The sequence below is a fragment of the Panthera tigris genome, chromosome B3 (assembly GCF_018350195.1).
Source record: "Panthera tigris isolate Pti1 chromosome B3, P.tigris_Pti1_mat1.1, whole genome shotgun sequence".
Lineage (NCBI taxonomy): Eukaryota > Metazoa > Chordata > Mammalia > Carnivora > Felidae > Panthera > Panthera tigris.
In genome coordinates, this window is record NC_056665.1 from 122,098,225 (window position 1) to 122,111,606 (window position 13,382).

Genomic DNA, 13,382 nt, shown 5'->3' on the forward strand with positions numbered 1-13,382 from the left:
CTTTACAGAAACACATGGCCATCTTCTACCAATGCATAGGGGACTCCTTGGTGCAGGGAACTCGTCTCACTCATTTTGTTTCGGGTTAGCATGTTTCCTGGTACACATGCTGTCAAAGTTTGTAGGTTTGGGCAAGTGCTAGGATGGCTGGAATGTTCAGTATGTCCAGTAAAGAACAGAAATATAAGAACTACCCTCCATAGAAGGGAGGCAATGTAGCACTGTGGCTGAGTAGGCAGGCTCTCGAGTCAGACCCAAGTTCAAATTCATTCTGGTTATTTCTGGTTATGCCACCTTAGAGAGCCTCTCTAAAGCTTTGATTTCCTCAACTGTAAGATGGACAACTGTCAAATAGCACCGGTCTCCATGGATTGAATGAGATGACCCATGTGCTTGCATGTGTGAGTGCTCAACAGCTGTTAGCGGCGATACCTGCCATTGGCACTGGCTAGATGAGGGACATGCCATGTAGCCCTTCAGAAAAGGAAGGCTGGAGAAGAAAGGGGGTGGGGCTGTTTTCCCACTGTGAGGCACCAGGGCCTGATGCTGAACAAAACCTTGTGTTTGGTGCCACCGACTGTCATCTCTTGTTTAGTCTTGAATGCGGAAGTGTTTCCACAGACATAGACTAGTTCAGCAAAACTGGCAATGGATTTTGAAGGGTTTGGGGGTGCAGTAGAAATACCTAGGCCATGAGCTCAGGGTGTGAGCCACAGATGGGAGCCATCCCCCTGACCCACCACAGTGCTAGACCCTTGCCTCTGTCTTTGTTAGCTCACAGCCCCTGTGCATAGGGTTGGCTATGCCTCCATCTGTCTTTGTAACTAGCAGCCCTTGGAGGGGAAGCCCAGTTTGTCACCTTCATTTCTATGTCCCCAGCCCTCATCCTATACGCTGTGCCTCTTCCTAAGCAGGCATCCAAAGTGCTTGTTGAAGGAATGGCTTTGTGTCCTAGTTACAGCCCTAGCCTCCATCTGATGCTCAAGGATTGCCCTGGTTTTGCAAGGAGTGGCTACTTGGGGAAACTGAGGCATGCTTTTAGGTCAGGGTCCTTTCCACTCCCTGTCTGCAATGAGACACATGCATCTTCAGCAGTGGGGAAGTGGTTAGTCTACTGAACCCATAAATGAAGATTTTGTCTTTATTTTCATTCCTGCTTCGGTTCTGGCAAAGAACCTTCCTCAGGCTGGGGTAGGGGGAGAACTGAGCTCCTGACACTGCCTCTTAGTCTTAGGGGGCTGCACAGTGCCCCTCCCTGATGGTATCTTCTCAGCTGTTTGCAAAACAGTCAGGGAGGAGGTGAAGCCCTGAGCCAGGCAGCTTGGCTGTCTCTTTAAATGCCGGGGTCTGTGTGGGAGAGGGAGGGGCCGGCTCTGGAGTGCGTGAAATTCCTGGGCTCCCCGGCAGTCTCAGGCTCCGAGCTCAGCCCTACACATCTCCTCTTGCATGCAACTCCCTGAGAGGGAGAGGCGAGCGTGTCCTCCCCTCTCTCGCAGCCGCCAGCATCTTGAGCCACCGCGGACCTGCTTTTCACACCTCCGACACCCCCCTCCCTTCTTCCCCGCCACTCCCTCCCAGAGAGAGAGAAAAGGAGAAGGAGAGAGAAATATTCTGGAATTTGAACCTTTCCAAAGAGGAAACATACCCAGAAAACTCAGTTGATTAAACATCAAACAAACAAACAGATCCCAAATCTTCTGTTCAACTGGAAAGGTAAGGTTTTGGGGAAAGGCAGGCAGGCAGGATGTGAAACAACTCAAGGTTCTTGTTTGTTCTGGGAAGAGGTTGCTCCTGAGAGGGTAGAAGTTTTCAGTTGGGAGCCACCAACCTAGATTTTCTTTTTTTTTTTTTTGGATGCTGGATCAGAGAGTCTCAGCTGACCACGGGAATGGCTTTTCAACTGCCTTTCTTTTCCTTCACTTGCTCCTGGAAGTTGAGTTCTTTTGCTCCAGATGTTGGAAAAGTCAGAGAATGTTTTAGATTTTTTTAAATCTTTTTTTCTTCTAAGTCTTTCTCCTATTTGCTTGGATTTTTAGTCTGAAATGATGTGTGCTTGTCACTTCATTTTGGGCAGATAGTTTTTTGGCATTTTGTAGTTACTTTCCCCCTAATTATTTTTTTTTTGGGGGGGGGGAGGGCTGTTCAAATGAGAAGGAGAAGAGACACTCTGAGGATCATAAGACAAAATTGAATTGAGACAGGGATTTCCCTAGCTGTTGAGGAATTGAGAGGGGTGTGTGTGTGTGTGTGTGTGTGTGTGTGTGTGTGTGAAAGAGAGAGAGAGAGAGAGAGAGAGAAATGGATTTTTTTTGGAAGGGGTGTGAGGATGTGGTTCTTGAGTCTCAAGATTCAGGTTGGACTCCCGCTATCTTGTTGTGAAGGTGGGCATAATCAGAGGTGAAAAGGGAGTATGTATATGTGTGTGTGTGTATGTGTGTGTGTGCGCGTGTATGCTCCTGTTTGGATCCGTTACAAGGGAATCTTCCTTCTCTGCCTTCCATTTGTTTATATTAATGATTTAGTAGCAGGCTTGCCTGAAAACTTCCACTCTGTGTAAGCACTGTGGGTTTTGCAAGCTCTCAGTGACCTTAAAGGCTGGTTCGATGTCTTTTTTTTTTCAAGGTATTGTGTTGTACCCAGAGTTTTGGCTCTTTCACTCTCTCTTTTTTAACCATGAAACTTAACTGCTTTAGAAACATCATCCTGATGACAAGGGAAAAATAATCTGTCCTCCCCCCCACCCCCCATCCCTTCCTAGGCCAGTGATGTAATACCAACCTATGGGCTCGGCTGCTTTGCAGGTGACTTACCCTGTGATTACTTGTTAAAAAAAATAAATTTCTTCCTCCCTCCATTAAATGCCTCCTCTTTTGATCTTGATATAGAAATATCATCATGCAGTGAGACAACTGTATTTTTGCTAACTCTTACAGGGGTTTAGGTAAGGTAGGATTTCTTTCCCCTGATCACTGATTTTTAATTTTTTTTTAAATGCAAAGGTCAGAGATCATTAATAGCTAGGCTAGGATGGAGCAAGACACAGTCAGACCACCTAGGAAAAGTGGGAGAGCTGGGGCCGTCCTCTCCCCGCTTCCTCCGGTCATTCCCGCTTGGGGAGATAGTTTCCTTTTACTAGACCAATCCACCTCAACATTCCTAATTCTTTCTCTGCCCTGGGTCCTATGGATGGCCCTGGGAGCATGAGGGTCACTCCTCATCACACCTGGAGGACAGTGTAGTTTCAGGGGTCAGATGACCGTTTGCCTTTGTGATGAAGGTTCCAATGGAAATTTGAACTCCCAGCGCACTGGGTGACTCTGTGCTCGGGATAGTCTATCTGGGGGCACCTGGAGGTTAGGTCTGGTGAACCTGAAAAACTAGCCCTCTATGAATTTGCCATTCTGGGGTAGAGTCTCCTTTCATCGTTCAAGGGCTTCTGCATCGCCTTTCGAGTTAAAATGGTCCCGCTGGTTATGATGGGCAAGTTTACCTAAGGGCTACTGGGTACGTGGCGGAGGGTTGGAGGGGGGGAGAGACATAGCAAGGCTGGTATTTTTTTTTTAATCTTCTAGCTTAATCTGCCTAAGTGATATTGGGGCAAACGATATTTCAGATGGGTGCTGGTTGTGCAGAGACATTCCTATTGTTTGATTTTTTTTTTTTTTTTTTTTTTGGTTGGGGAGTGGAGAGCAAGGGCTCTTGGCCCATTTTCTGCAGCCTGGGGTTCATCCTGTGAGCCAGTCTTCCTTCTGGAAGAGGGGGAAAAGGCTGGATGCTGGAAGTTCGTTATTAAAGTGAGCAACAGGGCTGGGTTAATTTTTTTTTTTTTTGAACAACCGGACTGTGCGAATGCCCTTTTCTGGAGCTTTCCGGCCCTTTCTAGTGAAATAATGATATAAAAAAATTGTTTCTTAAGATGAGGGGGCCAGAAATCAAAGGGATTCTATATTTTGAGAGACAACTACTTCTTTGCTTCTCTGGTAGCTCCCTGTTATTAATTATTGGGGGTTTGACGGGGTCTGGCCTCCTTTTTTGTTAATTTCTTTTTAATGCTGCGTTTCTACTGAATATGTTGATGATTTGCTTCTTATATAAGGGAAAGAATGTATTGAGGTGGATTGATGCTTGGGGTTTTGAGATCGGCTACTGAGATTGGGTGGCGGTTGGTGTGTTTGTCGATATGCATGGTAGGAAGGTCTTTTCTTTTGGGTGGTGGGGGACAAGGGGATGGTTGGAAAATGGTAGATGAGAAGCTACAGCGAGTGGGGATATGAGGGGAGATGGAGATGGGGTCGGAAGTCACCGGTTTGCAGAATTTCTGTTCTGCATCCCCCTTTCTTTCGCTCCTTGGGAAAAAAAATCCATTATCTCTAAAAACACATTATTCTTCAATTGGCCTTTTAGAGAGAAAAAGAGAGGGAGGGGAGGGGTTAATTTGGTAAGGGGGCTTGGTTGTAATTAGCCCACTGCTGCAAAACCGAGATAGAGAAATCCACCGGCACCAGCTTTGGGGGCACAGAGAGGCAGCGGGAGATGGGGGACAGGTTGTCAGCCTTAGATGAACAGTGGAGCGGTGGGGTTGGCGTTTGGGTATTGTGTGTGTGTCTCAGGCGCTCGTGTAGTTTTTTCCACCCCACCACCAATTACCCCCTTTATCCTCCCCCAATTTTGCCATGCTCTTCTTGCCTTCTATTGCCACACGCGGCTCTCCCCTACCCATACGCCCCCTCCCCCTTTCCTCTAGCCCTTTCCATCTCGATGAGAAAATTCTGATTCTGATGGCTCTGCGGCTCTTTTTTCTTTTCTTTTCTTTCCTTTTTTTTTTTTTCTTGCAACACAACAGTGGTGCGATGGCCTTTCCTACATGCCACACGGATGCAGCCTTCTGATAGGAGGGCTAAGTCGGCACATCTGCACACGCACTTGCACACGCTCTTGCACATACACTCACACACATGGACACAGGCGACCAAGGGCTGGATTTCGTTTGGTTTCATTCCCCTCTGTGGCTCTCCCCACCCCTACCTCCACCATGGCTCCTTTCCACCCATCTTCATACGGGCAATGCAGTAACGTTATCCACGTCTCTTCCCCACACTGCTCTCTTCTTTCTCCTCGCCATTATTCTTTCCCGAAAGCTGTGGTGTGTCGCAGTTCATGGGATTAGCATGTTGGAGAGTCTTTGGGGGAGGGCGCCTCTTGAAAAGGGGAGTGGAGTGGGGGTAGATGACATTAATGATTTTTTTTTTTTTTGGCCAAATAAGCACCCAGTGATAATGATCCAATTTAACCATCCGTGTAATATGCGTTTGCGGCACATTGGAGGAAGGTTGCGGGGAAATCAGAGTCTGGACTGGGTTACCTCTGGGGAGGTTTGCTGCTTGGACAGTAGAGAGAGACACCACCCCCACACCCACACATATGTATGCTCTCTTACACACGCCAACACACACAGCTCTGCTCAGTGGGCTGTGTCAAGCCAGAGGGCACTGCAGAACGTCCCAGAGTTGTCGTTGTTCGTTGCGAGCACGGAGTGATGTCTTTGTCCTACCCGGCTCTCTCTCTGATGTCCGATGTCGTCTGGTCTTGAAATTCTTCGTGGCCTTTGTGTTGCCCTTCGGGTGGGGGCTGGGGGGATGTTTGTGTTTTGTCAGACACCAGTGTGCGTCCAGTTGGACCACATGGGAGTGTCGACACCATGTGTGCGGGTCACGCAGGAGGCTGACTGCCTGTTTGTGCCGCCGGAGTGTGACTGTTGGCCATGGCTGTGCGCGGGGCTCTGGAGAGGTGTGGGGGTGCCAGCCCTGGGAAGCTGACTTCCCCTTGGGGAGGGGAGGGCAAAAAGCGAGGGTGTTCAGTGGGAGACAGAGGGCAATGGAGTGTTCAGGATAGCTGAGAAGGGGGTGGAGGGGGAGAAACCTTTCGGGTCTCCAGTGGAAGCGTCGCGTGAGGTCCCCACGTCCCCAAACCAGCCTGTGGGCGGGGGGTGCTCGTGGATGACTGGTGGGCGGATGCAGACTGAAGGCAGAGAGGTGGGCGAAATTGAGGGTTTCCCCACCATCTCCGGAGCCCCAGGGAGAAGGGCCCTGCCCTCCCAGCACCAGCCACCCTTGGGAGGCTCGGCCTTGGTTGAGGCTGCAGCCCCCAGGAGCTGAGATCTCCCTGGGCCAGGAAAACAGCCGAGCCCCCAGTGCTCGGGGCTCCAGCTGCCTTAACTATCAGACGCCATTTTCTGTCTCCTTTGGCTAAAGGTGTGCCCTTCTTTATGCAATTATAAATGAAATTGGTAAACATTTTGCCCGAAAGAAAAAAAAAAAAAAAAACCTCCCCAGAGCAAAATGCTGATTGTCCTCCATTTCTGACATCCCTCTCCCTTCCCGGGGCTGACCTTGAAGAGTTAGGGAGAAAGGGTTACGTCATTGCCAGAGAAAGGGGAGAAATAGCGAGTAGGATGCCTCTGGGGCAAATTTTTGTGCCAGACACAGATTAGAGAATGCTCTTTGGATCCTCCCTCTCTTCTTACCTCTTTATGACCCTTGTGTGTGGATGGGGGACTTGCAAAAAGTGGAAGTGCCTCTTCCAAAGCTTGCCTCCTAGAAACGTACCTGCCTGGTACCTTAGTCCCGGCAGTGATCAGGCCGGGTCTCCCCCAAGCATGCACCTGCAGGGGGAAATGGCTGAGGCGCAGCTCTGACCCTTGAGGGCCAGCCCTGGCTGCTCTGCAGTGACTAAGTGAGGGCGTGCAGCTGGGCCAGCCACAGGTGGCAGTACGGGGCTCAGCAGGGGCTATGTGTGGGGCCTGCTCCCAGTCTCTTCCTCCAGGTCTGTGCTCAAATGATGCCTGCTCAGAGAGCACTATACTGACTGGCTTTCTAAAATAACCCCCTGACCCCACCTCCAGCCACTTTCCAGCCTGTTACCCTGCCTTTAATTCAAATTTGCTAATCGCTACCTAGTACTGTATTATATACTGAAGTGTTAAGGTGATCTCGTCTCCTCTAGAATGCAAGCTCCAGGAGCTCAAGGGCTTTGTTTCTGTTCATCGCAGTGTTCCCCGCACCTAGGACACTTCCTGCCACGTAGTAGGTGCTCAACAAATATTCGTTGATTGGAGGAAAGAACCATATGGGTTTGGTATTGGGGTTCTCTTTTCTTCTCTAGCAGTTTGGACCTGTCTTCTGGGAAGGCTGAACTTGGCCTCTGGCTGTCTTATCCCTCCCTGCAAGTCCCAGATCTGCTGGAGGGATTGGAAAGTATGAAACTTTCTGATTGAGAAAGGTCTCCATGCCTGACTCAGAGTGACTCTGCCTCCTTCCTCATCCCTGTAATATTAGCCATCATCATCATAGTGGTAGTGGTAATAGTATTGATATGGCTGCCATTTTTGAGGACCTTGATATGTACCAAGTTCTGCACCAAGATGGGTTGTTTTGTAAACATTCAGTATCTCATTTTATTCTCCAGACTGCTCAATGCAGTATGTTCTTATTACCTGCCTTGGACAAAGGAGGAGGAGACCAAGGCTTAGACTTACACAAAGTAATGTAGTAACCTGTCAGTTCAAGGATTTGAACTCCTAGAGCCCAGTTCATAACCCTTATGTTATACTGTTAGAAGTAAAAGGGAGTTGAGCGATCATCTCACCCGGTGCCCTCAAATACAGACGAGAAAACTGAGGTTTCCAGAGATTAAGTGGTTTGTCCAAAGACACTTGATCCAGAGACAAAGCTGGAGTCCAGGTTTCCTGGCTGTCCAGGTATTTCTCTTTTCACACCATCATGCTGCCTTGTGAGTATGCATCCCTTCTCAAAGGATAATGTGTTAGTGGCAGCCTCAGGGCCCCTCTTAGTTCTCCTCCTTCCTCTGTCAGAGGAGTGGGTCTCTCCTCACCAGGTGAGATGAGTGGGAGTAGGTGTGTCTTTAAAGAGGGCAGACTTGATTCTTACAGAGTAGAGAGAGATTGGAGGAAGACTGCTGGCCTATACTCCAAGGTTACTGGAGTCTCTGAGAGCTAGTCAAGGTCATCCTCTGAATGTACTGGAGGAAGAGACTGCAGTGGCGTGCTCTAGGTTCTCAGTCCCATGTAGCCCTACCCATTAAGGTTACTCTCATATACAGCTGGGGCTCCATTCAGAAGTCAGAGCAGCTGGTGACTGGATCTTGTTGACCTGGGAGCTTGAATACTTCTCCTAGACTGGCTTAGCCCTTGTTTCTCAAAAAAAGGGAGGCATGGGGTCAGACATTAGCCTTGATGTGTTTCATTTCTATGTCCAGTGGCTGGCTGGGGAGCATGATGTCATGAAATATGGGTGAAGGGCCCCTACCAAATCCCTCTGCTTCACCCCTAGGAACTGACTGTGACTTGGGGAGGGGTTAGACCTCCTAGCCCTGTGTGTTGTGTTTATGTGTGTGTGTGTTTTGGGGGTCAGGGTGCTGGGGGAAAGGAGGCCAGAGTAAAGTGGATTCTGAGAACCAGGGAAGACTTACCTCGTGCCTGGATCTTGAGATAGGGCATGAAGCTGTTTCTGTGTGACCTTGAGATGGGGTGACCAGCTGCCCTGGTTTGCAGAGACAGTTCTCGTCTAGGCCTTTGTCCTAGTGTATAATTATTAACTTTCAAAAGTGTCCTGGTTTGGATGATAAAATATATAGTCATCTTTCTTTGAGATGGCATCACCCACTTTCTGTTAATGGGTAGAGAGAGGAAAGGGAAATACAAGAGACAGAAATCCAATTTTAGGAAGAAGGTGACTGGGAGTAGAGCCTTTCCCCAGAGATATTTCCACTTATCCCACATTTGTAAAGAATGAAGACCTGAATCTTTTGATTAGTTTTTCTATAAACATCGCCGCTACTACTAATCTCACTACTCTTACTACACTAGCCAACATTTGAGTCCTATTTTGTGCCAGATACCATGCTAAGCCCCTGACATGCATTATCTCCCTTAATCTTGCCAAACCCTATGAGGTGGGTGCTGTTATTATCATTTCTGTATTACGCCCCCTTCCCCAAGGCCTAAAGAGGTTAAATAACATGTCCAAGGTACTGTGGGTAGAAGTGGCAAGGTCACGATTCGAATCCAGTGGGCCTGGCTCGGATGCCTCTGGTCTTAACTACTGTGTCATACCACCTCTGTGGGCCTGTCCTCCAGTTCCCCAAGTCTGGGAACCTGATTCTGAGAACTGACCCACTTGCTGGGCAGTCTGACTGACAACTCTGGGACATGCTGAAGATATTAGTGCCAGTCAGTTGCTGCCACTTTAGGCTTAGGGGGAGGACACTGCTGGCCTTGTAGTGGCACTGCTGGTTGTCTCTGTGATGGCACTTGGAAACTCTGTTCCCCACAGTGTCTGTTACCTTCTTCCTCACTTCAGGCATCTTGTCAGAGGGAGGAGTTTAGGTTGTTTGGGTTGGTGGTGAGTTGGCAGAAGGCAGAGAACCTACAATGTATTTCTCTCTGCTCTGTGGCCCTGATCCTTGATGGGCTCACACTCCCCAAGGCCCCCACAGCAGGGCCTGGCCCTTAGTGGGAGAGTCGGGTGAGTGGACTGTCATCTAGCACCTGCTGTAAGCGAAGTGTGGTGTTCTGCCATATTTCCTTTAGATAGGTAGTGTTCTCATTTGTCTGACAAGGAAACCAACGGGGTTAAATAGCTTGTCTAAGATCGGACAGTGAGAAAGAAGTAACAGACCTTGAGTCTGACTCTAGAATTCATACTGTTTCCAAGAACTTGCACTGTTCCCCCTCCTGAACCCTGGAGGAGAGGGGGCAAGAGTTGGAACATCTAAAATGGGGCCTAGAGGAGGGGAGGTCTTCAGATCAACTCTTGAGGCTGAGGGCTGGAGGGGGTATCCGGGGCTCATCATCCTGGTCAGGCAGGGCAAGACTGCTGCTGAACCCTCAGTTGGATGAATGCTGGTTCTAGTCTGGAGAGGAGGGGGAAGGTAAGGCTCATCCACAGCTTCATAGGTGGAGTCAAGGGGCATCCAGAAGAAGGTGCCTCTTTCCCTCAGGGAATAGTGATACATGTACTGACACCAAATCCCACCTCCTGCCTCCTGTGTCGACATCATCAGGTCAAGGGTCAGAAGGGATGGGTGGTCTCTCTGCCTACAGCCAGGGAGGGGGATACACAGAGGGAGGAATCTGGGATTCCCCATGCTGGAGGGCTCCACGGGGAAAGGAAGAACTTTTTCTTGGTTGAGAGGCAGGGGAGAGAAGAATATTTTTTCTGACTGAGGGGATGGTCTGAGGCCCCCAAGCTGAGCTGCATTAGCTTCATTGCAGTCCCATTGAAGACTGTGTTTATTTTTCCAATAATGTGTTAATTAAACATCGATTTCCGGGTGGAGGAAAGGGAATTGGATTGCTAGAGCTAAATGGAGTGAGGAGGATGGGGAGCTGGTAAGAGGGGCCCCAAGCTGGAGTCAGCATTCTGCACATTGCCCCAGGGGGGTAGAGGGGAGCTGGGGCTGCCTCTTCCCTGGGCTCTAAATTTGGAATTGCCATCTCCCCATGAGCCTTCAGGAGGCATCTTTTCTACCCACTGGCTGCCAGAGCAGACAGAGAATGTTCTTTGCCGAACCTCAAATTCAAGGAGGAGAAATGATTATTCCTCACCTTCCCCAGCATCTTTGCATTGTGGAGCTACCCTGTGCCAGGCTTCATGTTGGGATCCTTCAGCAAACTTGGTGCTAGTACTTTTATACCCCCACTGTGGTGATGAGGAAACTGAGGCTCGGAGAAGTAGCAAGTTCAAGAGCAAAGAGCTGGCAAAGCCTGGCAAGAAAGGGAGTCCTGGAGGAGTAGAAAGTATCAGGTTGGCAGAACAGCTGTCAAGGACCCAAGCTCCTGCGAAGGAAAAAAAAAGAAAAGAATGCAGCATCTAATAGGCAATAAACAGAACCATTTGATATTTGATCTCTGGCCAAGATTGATTGAGCTTTTACCATGTGCCAGGAGGTGCATTAAGTGCCTCGCGTGTAGCTTGTGAGGATGTAGTGGCTAAGTGTCAGGGAGTGTTATTCCCATTTTAAAGATGAGGAGAGTGGGGCTTGGAGAGCTTAACTTGCCTGAGGTCGCAGAGTTGGTGGATGGAGCTGAGGTAAAAACGAAGGTAAGACGTTAGTAAAGAGGACTCTAGGAACCTTCACAGTTGTGTTCCATTATCTCATACACACTGAGGACACGGGGCCTGCTCAGCAAGCCACCTACAACTTCTAGGAGGGAAGTATGTGGGGCTCTTAGGATGGATGCTCTGACCAGATCATGTGCCTCAGGAATATCTGGGGTCTTTCCGTGTGAACCCCACTGTCTGATCCTTTCTCAGCTCGAGCCTCTGGTTGGGCGAAGGCTGTTCTGGGGTGTTCGCAGTGCTTGGAGCCTGTAGGGTGAGCTGGGTGGTGACATTCGGTTAGAGCAGTGGTTCTCAAACTTTGCTGCATATTAGAATCACTGTATTAAGTCCCAAACCTATGTTGTACCTCATGTTAATTAAATCAGAATATTTAGGGGAAAGACCCTGGCATCAGTATGTTTTAAAGCTGCCTGGGTGATTCGGTCAGGCTTGCAAACCAGTGGTTCAGAACACTCTCTGCTACCAAGCAGGTGCTGGCAGGCTAGGCCAGCATCTGTTTCCAGAGTTACGTTGGAATTGTGGAAGTAATTAGTTATACACACCCAGGACCCAGTGGGGACACTGCTTATCTTGATCGGTTTCCTTCTGAGAAGAGCCTCTTTCAGACTTTGGTATGCATCAAAATGTCTGGGGAGCTCTTATAAAATGCATATTCGCAGGCCCAGCCCACTGCACATCTGAGTTAGGAGTCCTGGGGTGGAGCCCAGGAATCTGCATTCAAAGCAAACGCTTTCTGTGGCTGGGTGAAGTCATGACATACAAGGTCAGCCTCAGAGCCCCCTCTGTCCCATGCCAGTACTTGTGAAGCCCTGTCTCTTTGGAGGGCAAAAAGGCGAGGCCAGGGACTGCTGTGGTTACCTGTTGCTCTGTGAGACGAGGCCTTTCTTGCTCAGGACCCGCTGGCCACTACTGGCGTGGGAAAGCCTGTCACCTGGCTTGGGTCCCTGCTACCCACTGCCAAGCCTTGCGTGGTGCCCTGTGCGCAGCAGCCCTGAGGGAGGAGAGGATGATTTCAACCTGGAAATTCGGCAGGCTCCCTTCTCAGGTTTAAAAAAATCAGAGTAAATCTCTGCACAACTTGAGTGTTTGGAAGTCTGTCAGCAGCAACCACCCTGAGTCTTCCCCAGGGATCGGTGAAACAGCTTCTCTGGGGCTCATTTTAAACTTTTCTTCCAAAGCTGTCAAAAAATGGAGAATAGTCAGAGACTCTCAGAGCTGGAAGGGACCTTGGTGATCATCCATGCTAGGGCTACTATTCTGTTTATCTGTTAGTGCATTTATTCATCCAACAGATATTTATTAAACACCTACTATATCCAGGCACCATACCAGGTGCTGGGAATATAGCCACAATGAAGAGAGACACTTGGTTTATCTCTGATGGAGCTTAAGCTTGGGTGGAAGGGCAAATATTAAACAACATGAAGAAATATGTAATCATTAGTTATGATGAGTTGCTCCGAAGGAAAAAGTACGGGGGGCACTGCAAATTTTGGAGCCCTGATGTAGCATGATGGTGTGGAGGAAACGACAGCTAAGATTGATCAAGTGCTCACTCTGCACAGGCCCTATTATAAAGGCCTCACCTTTTTTTTTTTTTTTAATTTTTTTTAACGTTTACTTATTTTTGAGACAGAGAGAGACAGAGCATGAACGGGGGAGGGTCAGAGAGAGGGAGACACAGAATCTGAAGCAGGCTCCAGGCTCTGAGCCATCAGCCCAGAGCCTGACGCGGGGCTCGAACTCATGGACCGCGAGATCGTGACCTGAGCTGAAGTCGGATGCTTAACCGACTGAGCCACCCAGGCACCCCAAGGCCTCACCTTCTTATTTTATCTTCACGCTTAGTCTCAGAAGGGAGTACTGTTGTTATTACCATGTTGCAAAGGAAGAAACAGAGACACAGAGAAGTGCCCAGGCTGGGACAACAACTGAAGTCTGTCTGACCTTCTTCCCCCACCTCAAACATCCCACCTCAGAAGACCTGGTATTTGTTCTGAGGGCAGAAGGATGAGGTGGGGGCGAGGAAAAACCAGAGAAGTTAAGAAAATGCTGATAAGGGGCACCTGCATGGTTAAGTATCTGACTTCGGCTTAGCTCGTGATCTCGTGGTTTGTGTGTTCCAGCCCCACGTTGGGCTCTGTGCTGACAGCTCAGAGCCTGGAGCCTGCATTGGATTCTGTGTTGTCTTCTCTCTCTGCTCCTCCCCTGCTTTGTGCTCTGTCTCTCAAAAATAAATAA

The 13,382-nt window shown here is 49.0% G+C and overlaps 1 protein-coding gene across 1 annotated transcript in view; it reads left to right on the forward strand.

Annotated features, from left to right (window-relative positions):
• The first annotated feature begins 1,636 nt into the window (after positions 1-1,636).
• The window catches only part of NRXN3 (neurexin 3), a 1,570,788-nt gene continuing 1,559,042 nt past the window's right edge, over positions 1,637-13,382 (forward strand). The window contains exon 1 of the mRNA XM_042990246.1: positions 1,637-1,713. The gene's annotated coding sequence lies outside the window, so the exon portion shown is untranslated. The remainder of the gene's footprint in view (positions 1,714-13,382) is intronic.